General features: G+C 36.4%; 1 pseudogene across 1 annotated transcript; it reads left to right on the top strand.

Moving 5' to 3' along the window:
• Positions 1-672: 672 nt before the first annotated feature.
• Positions 673-15,551, top strand: LOC148587628 (putative ADP-ribosylation factor GTPase-activating protein AGD11 pseudogene; annotated as a pseudogene). The gene is made up of 5 exons (XR_015911324.1): positions 673-845; positions 927-1,161; positions 14,317-14,464; positions 14,880-14,945; positions 15,474-15,551. The product of XR_015911324.1 is annotated as a putative ADP-ribosylation factor GTPase-activating protein AGD11 pseudogene (transcript).
• The last annotated feature ends 623 nt before the right edge of the window (positions 15,552-16,174 follow it).

Here is a 16,174-nt window from a genome sequence, read left to right on the forward strand (position 1 = left end):
ACTCTTGATGTTGTCTTTATGGTATGACTCAGAAGGGTTTCAGATAATTATTCTTAGCTCGTCTTAACACATTATATAATAATGCCAAATTTGTGCTGGGCCAACTAGAAGCAGCATTGGGGCCTGCATCCTGCTATTAACTTTAGCTGGAAATAGTTGCTGGTAGAGAAACCTATCTTATTATCTAAAGACTAATCCTGATTCTTCAAGATTTCCTGCCTTGTCAATACTTTTCCCAAAGGACTGTCTTTGGTGACACACTTTGCTACCTTGAATTCTCTCTCTGTGTCTCTCTAAGTGTGTGCCAAGGGAAGTAAAAAAATTCCAGAGCTCATTTATAACAAAGAAGCTTAAATATAACTGCCCATTGAAGAAAGAAATATCACGAGAACACTTTGAGGAATTGACAAATTTGAGCAGATTCAAAATTTCTTTGTTTCCGCATGGATCCTCATGTGTGGGAGGATCCCTAGCAGGTTAGGAGGGTAAGTAAAGTCATTTTACCGGGTAACAACTCTGGTAGCTTGACATGTAGTGTATCAAATTTTAATCAGAGATATGTAGGGTTTTGGTAGGATTTCAATTGCAGATTTCAACTAAGGTAGCTATACTCTCCCTCGCCTCTCTCCCTTTGATGAAGTTTGGAATTGGATGTTCTAATTCAATCCAAAAATGTACCAGGTTCTATCAGTGAAGCTAGATGAATGGACTGATGAACAAGTCGATAATTTGGAAACTCTGGGTGGAAATATTGCAGTTAACCAAAAGTATGAAGCTTGCATCCCAAATAACCTTGAAAAACCAAAACCGGATTCTTCTATAGAGGAACGATTGGATTTTATTAGGTAATGCTAATACAATACTTGTCATACTTTTGAATGAGAGACATTTACTATTCTAAACCAGAAACATTGTTGAACACTCAGGAGAAAATATGAGATGCTAGAATTTTCGGATTCCAATGAGCAGCTGTTCTGCCCCTTCCCGTCGACTCATAAAAGGAGTTCATCATCCCCAAGCAGTTCTTTAAGCATTTTCTTTGTACATGACAAGAAACAATTCGAGAAACAAGCAACTAGAACTCGTATTGGGCAGGCATTTCGTAACAGCTGGGCAAGAAAAGACTCTGAGCACAAGGCCTCTAAGAAGTGCAATCTATTGGTAACGACTTTTTCATTTGGTTAATTTCTGTTTTTATCAGGTATATGCAGATGTTTAAGTGCACTTTTCTTTTTCTTTTTTTGTCTTTGGAGCTGGCTATGGATATAAAATATGCTACTGGAAATTGTGTTTTCTTTCTAATATTGTTTGACTGAAGAATTAGATTTTATGCTTTTTGAACTCCAAAGAATTCCTTCGAAAGAGGCATGGAAACATTTTGAATCCTCGGAACATGCACAAGCACATTGAATTTTCTGTTTTGCTTGCAAGTGATAACATGTAGGCTGTTTAGAACAATTTGTTTATAGAAAAGTTCAAATGTATCTGCACCTACACAAGCACAGGAAGGAGGAAGTCAAGGAAACATTATTGAACAGAAGGTTAAATGTCAGTCATATACACTACAATTGTTTGTGTAACTGTGTATGTTTGTCTGTAGAATATAAGCACAGCCCAATCGAGTAGTTCAAGTTCCACACTTGTTCAAGACATTTTTGACAAACTAATGCTACAATTTGGTGGAGTTGGAGGGAAATGTCTGAATATATATACTATTGATAAAACCGTATCTGTAGCAATGAGATACACTTGCTCTTCCTTCAAGTGATAAAGGAGTGATTAAAGAAGTCTATGCTCTACATTGTCTATAAGGACTATAAGTATTGCCTCATCACATTGGAAAGTGCATTAGCACGTGTATGGGGAAGTAAGAGGAAACACTAAAGTTTGTGAACTACAAAAATGAGCCAAAATTGGATTGCTTCACACTAGCACTTCTCTGAATGATTTTCTCTGTTGGAATTTAATGTCCTGTTTTCACGTATGCAAAAATTGTTCATCCCTAGAGAAAACGAAAAGAGGATATTCATTAAATTTTCATATTTTCCTGTAATTGTTTGTCAAGGGGAGAGAAAAGAAAGCATAAGGGAAAATATATCAGCACATTGCTCTTAGCGTCATCCGAAAATATCTCTAAAATAGGTGAGATTTGGAGGGAAAATTTGGCTGTGAGAACTAAATGACATTAAACTTTATTTCATTCTTCTTCTTTTTTGGTAAGTAATGCAAATTCACTAAAAGTGTAGAGGGCTGCAACCTAGTAAATATTTTCTTCGGAAGACCAAACAATGGAACAAGATATAAGTTTTCATTCTTTTGTTTTTTGCTCCCATCTTTTCTTTTCTTTTTCTTTTATTTTTATTTTGTTAACACTACAAGAATTTAGGTCTTTAGGGGTGACTTCGAGTCGACCCTAAAAGTCCTAAAGTGGACGCTGTTGCCAATAGCGTCGACTTTTGGATCTTAAAGGTGACGACGCTAATCGTCCGACCCTAATGATAAAATGTGTGATTATCAGCGTCCACTTAAAGTCGACCCTAATGATCACTTTTAACGTCCACTTTATCGACCCTAAAGTCGCAATGTTTTGACCTTAAAGGTGATGTAAACGGAAGCCATAGTCGATGCTGATAGTCAACCATTAGCGTCCACTAAAAGTGGACGCTAATCCACAAAGTGGACCCTAATGGTCCCAAAAAAAAAAAAAATTAACTATCAGCGTCCAAACGAAAGTGGACGCTGATAGTTAACCATTAGCGTCCACATAGTGGACCCTAATGGTCCTAAAAAAGTAAAAAAAAAAAAAAAAAACTATTAGTGTCCAAGCTAAAGTGGACACTGATAGTTAACCATTAGTGTCCACTTTGTGAACCCTAATGCTCCTAAATTTTTTTTTAAAAAAAAATTAACTATCAGCGTCCAACCCAAAGTGGACGCTGATAGTTAACTATTAGGGTCCACAAAGTCCAACTCAAAGTGGACACTGATAGTTAACCATTAGGGTCCACTTTGTGGACCCTAATGGTCCTAAAAAATTAAAAAAAAAAAACAATTAACTATCAATGTTCAAACCAAAGTGGACGTTGATAGTTAACCATTAGCGTCCACTTTGTGGACGCTAATGGTCCTAAAAAAAATAATGGTCCTAAAAATAATAATAATAATAATAATCTGTACTTGATCGCACAATCGTGTACGATCGATCGCAGTACCAATAGGTTTTCGACATTTTGCGCTCGAACGCACATTGGGCATGCGCTCAATCGCGAAACCAGTATGTTTTTGATATTTTGCGATTGATTGCACTCTACTTGCGATCGATCGCAAAACCAGGAAACACTGGTATCAGTAACATATATCAGCTAACTCTTAACCACAATATTTCTACCATGATATTAATCATGACAAGAGTAAAAACATTGTACTCTGTTTTGAGTGAAACTAAAGATATATTTGGCTAAAAAAATTCAAAACATCAATGTAAATATAGTCCGTTTAAAGCTTTCTTTCTTTCTTTTTTTTGTTTTCCTTCCGACATGCTTGTTCACATGAAAGCCTCCTCTTTTATTGAACTCTTTGAATTGATTGACAAATTGTTAAGGTTGGTTGTCTGAAATAGTAAGATTTATCTTTCATTATTCCAGAGAATCAAGAATAAAAAGAACTCTAGCCACCCATTCATTAGCATAAGTTTGGTGTCCCTTAGCACTAACTTGGTACTTATCTATGAGCTAGTGAGTCGTAAGCCAGTTATAATAAACGTTAGCCTCTTCTATGAGAGAGAGAGAGAGAGAACAAATAGCAAACATGTGAGGGCGATCATATTATATTTACAGTCTCAATGATACTCAAAGCTTTAAAGACATATAGCAAAATAAACATTTCAAAGTACCAGCTTGGACGTAGCTACATATCGAAGCAGAGTAGTCGAACACAATTCTGGTGCAACTACTACATAGAGAATTGCTTACTGAGATGAGCGTGGCCTAAGGACATGTTGCCCCATGCTAGGAGGTGGTGGCGGTGGACGAACACCCTGGCCTTGCATTTGTTGGGCTTGAAAACCATGTGAGGGAGGCATTGGAGGCCTAGTACCAGGAGTGAAATTCGCCATCGTGCCACTACCAATAGGAGGTAGGGGAGGGACAGGTGGAGTCCCACTAGGAGGAATGGGGCCTAGGGCCATTTGCTGTAGGAGGTGGTGGTGGGAATGAAGCAGGCATTTGAGGAGGGGCTCTAGGAGGATTTCCAAGAGGTGCACCAGGTGGCCTTCCTTGCGTTGGAGGAAGTGGTGGGGATGGACCTTGGGGTGATGGTGGCAAAGGCCTTGGTGGGACACCAGGGGCCGCTGTGTCATTGGCTCCAGGTGCAGGTTGAGGTTTGTTTGCCTCTGGTGGCTTGATTTTAAAATATAATTGCAACTTCACATTGACAGACACAAAAAAAAAAGGGTTAGATAAGTTACCATTAGCAGGAACAGACCAACAAAAAAACTTGAAAAAAGAAAATTCAATGTATTTTAACCAGACTAGCAAGTGGCCTATGAAGGAGAAAGAAAAGATTGTCCAACCCAATCAGCCAGCAGGTAAGTTGGTCTACTTGGTTGTGTCAGTAGGTGCCAAAATAAATTGAGAGAGAGAGAGAGCTACAATGAGAATTAAGACCAAGAGCTGACCCACTGGCAATCAAATGACATGTCTAGGTTATAGAAGGTTTTTAGTCCAGTGACTTATAAACAACTCAGACCAGGTAGACTGTTCAATCAAACTGTCAATTTTTGTGCCAAATCACATCTAAAAACATTGGAAGCAGTTGAGCAAATATTAAACAAACTAACCGTAAACATTTTAGAGTCTGGATCCCAATGTGTGAAGAACTTGGGAGAGGTTTTGTCAATCTCTGTGCTAGGAACCTGAAATGAAAATAACAAGCATAACCAATCAAATTTCTTGAAACTAAATGAAATGGTTAAGTTCAGCTATCTACCCTAAACTATGGGGTCATTCAATATTCAATGTACCTTCTCCAAATGAGTGTCAAAACTAACATATTCGTTGGGGGATGATGTAGGGAGGACATTACATATTAAAAGACACTAATCTATTAATTTTGACAGCTTAGTGCATCCCACCATTCATTTGCCCACTATTACATTAATTTTAACCCTAATTTGCATGGTGTAGTGGACGTTGCATATTAATCTAGGGTTAAGTGTTGATAGCAAAATTATTTTATTTATGCATAGAATGCAAATGACCCTATAATTGAGGGTGGATAGCTACATCTACATGTTCGACGAAATTAGACTTTGGGGACAAACATAACATAACATAGTTTGTTTTGCCACACAACAAATCACAACTCGTAGTAGAAGAAAAAGCACAAAACAGTAGTATCTATGGGGTTGAAAAAGAGACCAAGAGAAAATGGAAAGAGAAAGAAGAAAAAAGGAAAAATTTAGATTCTCCATTATTTTGTTGAGAATGTAAAGGGAAAAAATGTTGATTTTTGAATTTTATATGATCTTATACTTCTTTATCCTATAATTATGAAAATGATATAATATAAAGGCCAAACATATCATGAATAATGGCTTAAAACTACAAAACGACACCTATCATTGGAAACACAAGCCGAAAACCACAAATACTGGCAAAGTTTAAAAGTTTAACACCTTTTGGAGAAGACTACTATGCATTAATACTACTTCACCACATCAGACAACAATCTTCAAACTAATCTAAATGCCTACAAGAAACGTAACTCAAAAGGACTAACCTCATCAAAATCATCAAAAATATGTGAGAACTGCCCCATGAACCAAACCTGCCAAGGGAGAAAACTATTAAATATATGTTTTACAATCCATGGCCAGTAAAATTGCTGAACCCAAAATAAAGTACTTATCTGCATCCTCTTCCTTGCCAATTCATCCTTATAAGCAATTTGAGTAATCTACCACAATGAACCAATATATAATATCAAAGACAATGAGAATGAAACCCAACATGCTAGAGAAAGAGATACTAAAAATGTGTTTCTTCATGAAACATATTAAAGTGAGAACCTGCTTGGGTGGTTTAACTTTCTTGTACTCTTGTCATCCTGCATACACTTAAAAAGAAAATTTAGAAAAATATTATTACTCCCTTGCATTGTTTACTTAAAGTTCTTTAACCTTGATAAACATGTCAAGGGAGATTTACTAACTCAAAAGTTCTTGAACCAAAAATTTTGCCAATATCTTAACATAATATAAACCAAATAAAAAGTACCAACAAATATACATTACCAAACAGATCACGATCAACAAATACAAATACACAGTAGCAAATAGAAAGTACCAACAACTATCCAAATACATAGTATCAAAAAATATATCCCAAGTATATGGTATGAAAAAGTACATCCTAAATAAATGGTTATTCCAAAGCTCCCTCAATTGTTGGCTTCACTTGATTCACCTCCAATCAAGCACCCTCCGGACCTAAAAACAATAGAATTTCATATAATGATCAATAAGCTTTTTAACGATTACTTAGTATGTGTGTTTTAGTAAAATTAATGCATAGGTAAAGTTTCACTAACCCTCCAATACGTGACATTAAGAACTCAACAGTGGCTTTCAATTTGTTCGTTTCCTCAACGTTGGCTTGCAGATTTTTCCTGTACTGATGAAGTTCGATTATAGTCTGTTGAAGCTCGCTTTGAGTGTCTTCTTGTCTTTTCCTACACTCGTCATGGTTGTCGAAGTGGGCGAACGCTTGAGATGAAGTACTTAAAGGGGTAGGAATAAGACCGCATCCCAGTCCTCTAACGTGCCCAGATTGTCGGCCCCCTAGCACTTGTGTGACTATTTCTTGCATTCGGTCCTCCACACTTCCCTCCACATTGCCTTCCTCTAAGGTCTCACTGGTTGTTAATTCTCGCATCTGAAGCTGCACAAGTCATAGTTGGCCTTAGTTTAATATATACTTCATGCAAGTTTATTATTCATGTTCTTCACTAATCAACTTAATGATCGGAGCGTAAACATTTACTTACATATAGACTTTTGCATTTGTCGTTCACAAACTCTTTATCCTTTTTTCTTGTATGAGTAGCCTCATATAGTTCAACAGGATTGAGCTTCACTTTTGTTTCTTGTTCCTACACATAATACATATAATCAAAGTTTACACTAAATAATGTTACTTTCAGAAAATTATGCTACAAGATACTTACCCTTTTATAAATAACGTTGACAAATGAACAAGTCCCAGCTGTGTACTTTGTTTCTAATTTGCTTCTGTTTTTTATATTTCGTTCAGACTTTTCCTATGAAATTTGGAGAGAAAAAAAAAAAACACAATTATTCATAAAATGTCTTCAAGTGCATGCAAATTATATCAATCTGAATTTTCTAATCAGTATAATAATATATATTTACCTTCTATTTACCGTTATCAAATGAGTCACATATTAGGTTCCACTGTTTAGGACCATACCCTGCTGGCACGTTTTCCTCCCAATAGCCTTAGCCTTGGCAATCCCCTCATCATCTTCTTTATGAATGCCTTAAAAATATTTCTTGTAGTGGTTCCTATACAAGTTCAAACGAAGCCTAACATATGCACGACCCAATTTATGTTCAATAGCTTTGATGTGCTCGTATCGTCCCATATTCAATGCGAAGTTTGACTGATAGATAATAGATAAGAAAACAATGGTAAAAAATGTGTCACATTATTTTTTCATACGAAACATATTTTTAAACATTACATTGATATTCATACCTGAACATGGAATAACAACTTGCTCTTTTCGTCAGCTGGGACCTTCTTCCATTCACTGTGATGGAGTTCGCACATGTTACGAATAATCTCCCCAATCTTGCTTGCAAACCATGATGCATTCTTGCCTACAGATGCCTGGTGTCTATTTGGGATGTTTAGCATTAAGGGACCATTCTTAAGTACGTGGTCACTCAACTTCTTACACTTGGCCTTACCCTTTATACTTCTGACAGACGTGGTAGCTGTTACGCAAAACATGGTAACGTAGTAAGTTATATTTGGAAAAGTATATTGTCAAATATCTATAACAAACCAAAATAATACAAAAATAACATTTCATAAACATATAATTCATGATCTTACAAGATGCAGTAGGGGTGACTCCCTGTGAATCCAATCTTGCCACTGAGTGAATAGGATTATTAGACTCGTGCGAAGGATGCCCATCCATTGACTAGAGGGGGAGGGGGGCCGAGGGTGACATTTGCATATCTGTATCACCAAACCCAGAATTGGGAGTCGGACTCTCATGCTCGTTAATAAGGCCCCGACCTTGACCTTGGACTTGGCCTCGTACTGCTGGAATACGTTTGCGTCCTGTTGTTGTTATTGTTATGATCAATCTGCTAACAACTCAAAAACCAAAAAATTATATTAGTCAAATTATAACCATATAGCATGTTCACTATTTTTGACAAACATACAATAATCGTGCTAGTAAAAAAAAAAAAAAAACACCACAATATATATATATATATATATAGAGAGAGAGAGAGAGAGAGAGAGAGAGAGCTTCAACTTCATTAAATATGCTAATACACTTTGTACTTACACCAAATGTGAGCTTATGTTCAACACATTTCATCATCAGATTCATATTCAAAATCTGTATCACTGTTACTTGAAGATGATTGTTCGTGTTCAGAGTCCTCTTCGTGTTCAGAGTCTATATCGTTGTCGCTACATAACTTCTCTTCCTCATCAAAGTTTGTATTATGGTCCTTGTCCGGCAATCGTTGGCAAACATGCTTGCATCAAGTTGAATATATAATTCATCAATTGCTATTGTCGCATCATCTCTACGTAATTGAGTGGAGGCTGATAAGTGCTAAAATATTCATATTTTCAGCCTTTAACTTACATGTTTTATTCCTTTGGTTTTACTTAATTAGGCCATTTTAATTCATTTTTGTGTTTTTTATGTTTTTACAAGCTTTTGAAAGAAAATGAAGTAAAACTAGGTGATTTGGGCTCAAAGAAAGAAGATGAGAAAAATTGGAACTCACTGACACTGCGATCAATCGCAGGGTACCTGCGATCGAGCACAGTACCCGAGAGGACATAGCACAAAGCAAGCCAGGAACGATCGAGTGCATGCTAGAAGAAGGATGGATCGTAGACTTGCAATCGAGCGCACACGGGCTGCGATTGAGCGCACCCATGCGCAGGAGACAAACTAAGGTGGCGGCTAAGATGTCCCTATTTCCATATTAGGGTTTTCTAACTCCCAATTGTAATAGGATTGAAACCCTACGAAATGCCTTGGGTTTACTACTTTTCCAAGGACTTCTAAAGCCTATAAATAGACTCTTTAGCCTTTAGAATAGAGGATGTTTTTGCAATGAGAGAATAGGAGCTTGTCAAGTTCAAATCTCGGGTTTATTCTTTCCCTTTCTTATCTTTTATTTTATGAAGATCTTTAACATCAACTTTATATGTAGCTAATTTAATTAGTAGGGCTTGATTGAAGTCCTAGTTATGTTTTGTTAATATTTCAATATTGGGGCCTTTGTGATGATTTTGTTGTGCGATTGGACATTTGATTCTATCACGATCAATCAAACTAATTCATTATGATCGATTAGATGTTTGATCGAACGATTGATCCGATCGCGATCAATCGAACTAATTCATTAGGATCGATCGAATGTTTGATTGATCATTTAATCGTATCATGATCAATCGAACTAATTCATTATGATCGATCGGATGTTTGATCGAACATTTGATCCCATTACGATCGATCAGACTTATATGTAATAGTATCGATCAGAATTGATTTTATCAGATGTTTGATTGAACCTTCAATCATGTCAAGTTTTATTGATTGTATCCCGATCAATTTAAGTAATGCACTAATATAATATAAAATGCTTAGAGTTCAATTCAATGTTCAATCGAACATTTAATTTGTTTGAATTTTGTTTGATCATTTGATATTATCACAATCGATGGAACGAATGCACTAGGTAGGACCAATCGGATGTTTGATCAAACATTCAATTTCAATTGTTTCAATCATTTGGTCTTATCACGTTCAATCGAACTAATTCATTATGATTGATCGGATATTCGATCAAACCTTCAATTTCAATTGTTTCAAGTTTGATCGATCATTTGATCATATAATGATCGAAGTTGTTGTACATTATGCAATAAAAATTAAAAAAAAAAAGAAATAATAAAAATATATATATATATATATAGGCTTTGAACATTCTGTTATTGCGATCGATCGCAATAACAGAATCACCACACACACCCTTGGCCGAATGCAATTGATCGCACATGTGTGCGATCGAGTGCACTCGGACAGCACACCACGTGACCTATTTTAGGTCACTTTCCGCCACACCTCACATATTTTTCTTCCCCTGTGCCGTACACCTCTCCAAGCACCCACGCACCTCCGGCACAACCAAAGCACACAACCACTCGTCCACCGTTTTTCATCACCTCTACCACACAGCCACCACACGGTTCTCTTCTCCGGCAACCATACCAGGTACTTTTCACCACCTCTTTTTTTTTTTTTTTTTTTTTTCTCATATTTCTGCAATTGTGGGTGTTCATCCACCCACATTGATTTGTTGTGGTTGGATTTTGGTGTTTTTACAGGGGGTTTTGAGCAGAGTTGTGTTGTTTTGCACTTTTGGCTATCTCTAGTGCACACCAGGTGTTTGACAAAAGTTCCCAATCAAGCTCATCATGCCAAGAACTCGAGCTTCGTCCTCCCGAGGGTCCGATACCCGAGCCATTTCTCCTCCGCCCACTTTTGAGGAGTGGGAGCTGCTATTTGAGACCACCTTTGCCATTCGAGAAGACTTTCAAAATCTTGAGGCGACTCAATGGGCGGTTGTCGAGTTCAAGCGACGGGGGCTCAAGAAGCTTTTCAAGCTGGTCACCCCCACTGCTTACAGAAAATTGGTGATCGAGTTTTATGCCCACCTGTCTCATGACTGCAACAGGCTGGCTGCCCTCTTTTCCAAAGTGCAAGGCAAAGCTATTCACGTAACACGAGCCGACATTGCTGTTGCCCTTCAATGCAATGATGAGCACCTTCTAGAAGCCACACAACTTGCTGAGCAACCGGCCAGATTCTACGTGGCGGAAATCAATCAGGACATGTGTGAAGGGATATATGCCGATGCCCACTATAATGCCGGCAGCCAATCCAAGCTACCTCAACGGCTTTGGTTTGTGGACTCCGTATTATACCGGAATGCTTTTCCCTTGGGGCACAAAACTCAGAGGCAGGATCAATTTCTTCAAGCACTCTACGCCTTCCATAAAGGTGCTTGGTACTCCATTCTTGACATAATTTGGAACCGAATTCACAAATTTTGGAATGGGGTGCACGTTGGAGGAACGGAGTCCACACATTCATGGGGGTTGCCTTTCCCATACTTAATCTCCTACATCCTCTGGAAGAAAGGCGTCAAGGGTACCGCAGCTGATGAGCCAGTCACTACTACTCCTATATTTGGCATTCGCCAATGGAATAAAAGCCTCTCCCACATTCCCCAGGTAGCTCCAGCACCAGCAACTGGTGCGAAAGAGTATGAGGCCGAGCCGATGGCCGAAGATGAACCTGCAGTTGATTCAGAGCCAGCTAAGGAGGAGGCCCCGACAATTTTTCGTGAAGCACGAAACCGCTCACTTAGTGGAGAAATAGCAGGCCTTTGGAGAGAGTTGGCTAGCCAAAGAAAGGAGGCTCGGGAAAATAAAGAATTGATGGACAAACGCCTAGGCGCCTTAGAAGAATTGATTCAGTCCATTCTCAGCCGGTTGCCACCACCCTCTGCAGGAGCATCATCTTCTGGACAATAGTAAGCAGGGACCACCGTCTGGCTGAAGACGTTAAATTTAGCGCTCATGGGAGGCACCCCATAGTTTACCCTTTTTATTTTGTTTAGTATGTTTTAAGTTAATCTTTTTATTTGTCTTTAGTTTTGTTTCTTTTTACTTGCTTTTGTGTTTTCTCATGGGAGTGACCCTGTATTTGCACACGGCCGGTTGTTGAATTGCAAAGTATCAATATATTTTCACTTAAAACTGAGAGGAATTATTTTACGGTTTAGATTTTATTTTGTTATATTTAATAGTATAAAATCTTTCCATAAGGTATCAATATATTCATCATATAATATATATACACTATTAGATCTGTAAAATTTAATATGAATTATGAAATGAGAATTAACTCTTCAAATTAGTTAAAATGAAAACTTTATCCTACAAATGTAACTCCTAATCAAATGGCAAATATATACAAATTAAAATCTTTCTTTAGGAGGATGGAATTGAAATAGAAGAATTTTTCCTTTTTATTTTTTTTTTTATTTTTTTTATTTTATATATATATATATATATATATATATATATATATATTGAAACAACTGTACATATGGAATAAGTGAAAGGGAGAGCTTTTATTTTATGTTTAACATGTTATTTTGTTATATTTAACGGTGCATACTGTGTCACTTTATTTGAAAATTTTAAATAATGCAGTCATATATACACAATTTTAGTAGACGCTATTGGGCAGCAATAAAAAATATATATATATATATATATATATATATATATATATATATATATATATATATATATATTTGAGCCATTCTGTTTGGGTGCGTTCGATCGCAGTAACAGAATGTTCAAAGCCAATATTCGATTATTGCGATCGATCGCACCTTGGGTACGTTTGATCGCAATAACAGAATCACCACGCACACCCTTGGCCGAATGCGATCGATCGCACCATGTGTGCGATTGAGTGCACTTGGACAGCACACCACATGACCTATTTTAGGTCACTTTCCCCCACACCCCACATATTTTTTATTTTTATTTTTCTACCTACTGTTTAGGGTCCACTAAAGTCGACCCTAATGCTTAAGTTTTAGCGTCCACTTTCAAAGTGGATGCTAATAATGGGTCTTCAGCATCCACTTTTAGTTAACCCTATTGGTCAGCAATTTTTTTTTTTTTTTTTTTATTTTATTTTTCTACGTACTCTTTAGGGTCCACTCAAGTCGACCATAATGCTTAAGTATTAGCGTCCACTTTCCAAGTGGACGCTAATAATGGGTCTTCAGCGTCCACTTTTAGTCGACCCTATTGGTCAGCAATTTATTTTATTTATTTATTTTTTAATTTTTCTACGTACTCTTTAGAGTCCACTAAAGTCGACCCTAAAGAGTAGGTATTAGCGTCCACTTTGAAAGTGGACGCTAATAATGGGTCTTCAGTGTCCACTTTTAGTCGACCCTATTGGTCAGCAATTTTATTTTATTTTTTTTATTTTTCTATGTACTCTTTAGGGTCCACTAAAGTCAATCATAAAAAGTAGGTATTAGCGTCCACTTTCAAAGTGGACGCTAATAATGGGTCATCAGTGTCCACTTTTAGTCGACCCTATTGGTCAGCAATTTTATTTTTTTTTATTTTTCTACCTACTCTTTAGGGTCCACTAAAGTCGACCCTAATGCTTAAGTATTAGCATCCACTTTTAGTCGACCTTATTGGTCATAAATTTTATTTTTTTATTTTTATTTTTATTTTTCTACGTACTCTTTAGGGTCCACTAAAGTCGACCCTAAAGAGTAGGTATTAGCCTCCACTTTCAAAGTGGACGCTAATAATGGGTCTTCAGCGTCCACTTTTAGTCGACCCTATTGGTTAGCAATTTTATTTTTTTATTTTTTATTTTTATTTTTCTACCTACTCTTTAGGGGCTACTAGAGTCGACCCTAATGCTTAATTATTAGCGTCCACTTTGAAAGTGGATGCTATTGAGATTTTATTTGTTATTTATTTATTTATTTCCAGCTTTTAGCGTCCACTTAAGTGGACGATATTGGTATAGTTGACGCTAAAAGGTTCTTTTTGGCCGCTTATATTTTTTCTGCCCCTTGAATAATTTCCGCGTATATATTAGGGTCGACTTATTAGTGTCCATTGTAAAGTGGACGCTAATATTCAGCCTTTCGACCCATTATTAGCGTCCACGTTGATGTGGACGCTAATACTTAACTATTAAGGGCGACTTTCAAAAGTCGCCCCTAATAGTGGAGTATGAGTAAATTTATTGTAGTGTAATATTCTCTTGTAGAAAACTGAATGTGAACCAGCAGTTATTTTATATCACAAGTTGAAAAAAGAAAAAAAGGACATTAAAAATGTACTCGCTAATTTCAAAATTTGAGTTTGATATGGATGCTAAATCTTTTTTCTTCGAATGCACTGTTTATAGGCAGGTATGGTTGAATTCATTGGATTGATTAAGGTCAATGTAATTAAAGGCACCAATCTAGCTATTAGGGATGTGATGACTAGTGATCCTTTTATCAACTACCAAAGAAGCAGTCCTGAAGGATTTTCATGACCGAAGAGCTCTCAAGGTACTTTCTTACCCACTTCCCATTTTCTGTAATCATTTTTTTCTCTTTCTCCTATGCTTGGATCCTGGGGAAGAGTAACAATTTGTTGTTCTCCTATGGTTAGTTTAAGGTAATATTTTGTTTTTGTTTTTTCAATTTTCACTGCAATCATACAGGGGGAGAGATTTGATGCTATTGCTTAAACTTAGTTATTAATTCTTTTGTTTTTCTAATTTCCTTTTTTCTCTGTGTTTTCTTTTTCTTTATTATGTCTCTTTAATGGGCTAGAGAAGGAACTTTCTCTGCTTTTCAAATGCAATGTTGCATAATTTCAGAGAATTTTATATTTTCACAGTTTTATAATCCATCTAATTAAGAGAATTTTAATTCAATTGCAAATTGCACCACTGTATGTACTTAATCGTGTCATTTACAGATTATCTCAGGATTGCAGAATTTCAATAAAGACAATGTTGCTTCAGTTGTTACTGCTGCAGAGAAGGTAGGTTTGATGTTACCTTCTAGATTATCCTAAGTCACAAATTTAAGATTAATTAACAAGTGATGAAATATGCGGTACTGTAAGCAATTTTCATGCATTTCATGAGGTTGATTTAATCATTTAATTAGTATTGTAATATTTTTTTTCTTCTTCAACATTTTGGTTTTTCATATATTGTAAGAATTACATCACAGTTGTTCAAGTTGTCTATGCGTGGACAATTAAAAGAAATTGATTGTAAACCACATTACTTGCCATTGTAGTAGAAGCTAGTAATTGCCTTAAACTTTGCTATTTTTCTTACAAGCAAAATTTGGTGAATAGTTCTCTCAACAGTTGACTCTTTATTTAATTTGTAGTAGTGCTTTGTGCATATGTGCTTTAACTTTGCTATTTCCCTAACATCAAGATATTAATTTGCTTCTTTACCAGAGTGCAATTTGCATACTGTTTTTTTTGTTTCTTTTTGTTGAATGTTACTGACCCCCCAAACTTATAGCTCACATTATCATGTCATCATACCTACAGGGGGGAGCAACTCATGTGGATATAGCTTGTGACCCAGAGTTAGTAAAGCTTGCCATCAGTTTAACTTCTCTCCCGGTAAATTCATATTCTCAGAACAGCATTTTTGATCATTTGCTTTCATATTGTATATTCGAGGAAGAGATTCTAATTATTTTCGGTAATCGCATATTTGCTTGTACTTTGTGGCACAGAAATGTATCTTGATAAACAACAATTTTAGATCAATAACAGGAGAGGGGTGAGGGAAAAAAAAACAAAGGAGAACCAAAGTGAAGAAGACCGGAACTCCATATGATATGTTTAAGCTTCAAAATTTGAGTGTTCTATTATTTATGATGAATCAATATATCATCAACAACCCCATTAAACCAAGCTTCATTACTTTTGTTGAGAAGATGCTAATGGACTTATAACTATGTTGAAAATTTTATTTCGGTTTTATTTTTGTGAACTGAATATGCATTCCCTTTGCAGGTATGTGTTTCTTTTGTGGATCCAGAAGCATTTTCGGCTGCTGTTGAAGCAAGAGCACTATTGGTTTGACCACAAACTTGTTACTTAAATTTTGTATTTGAGCCCATAAGTTTGAATTCTTGAGTCAGTGCCTCTTCACTAGAGTGCTACAAGAATTGAGAAGAATATTACAAACCACATCGTTAAATTGCATTAATAAAGCTGATGGTAAATGCAGGTTGAGATTG

This window comes from Corylus avellana, chromosome 2, assembly GCF_965113065.1.
Source record: "Corylus avellana chromosome 2, dhCorAvel1.hap1.2, whole genome shotgun sequence".
NCBI classification, from domain to species: Eukaryota; Viridiplantae; Streptophyta; class Magnoliopsida; order Fagales; family Betulaceae; genus Corylus; species Corylus avellana.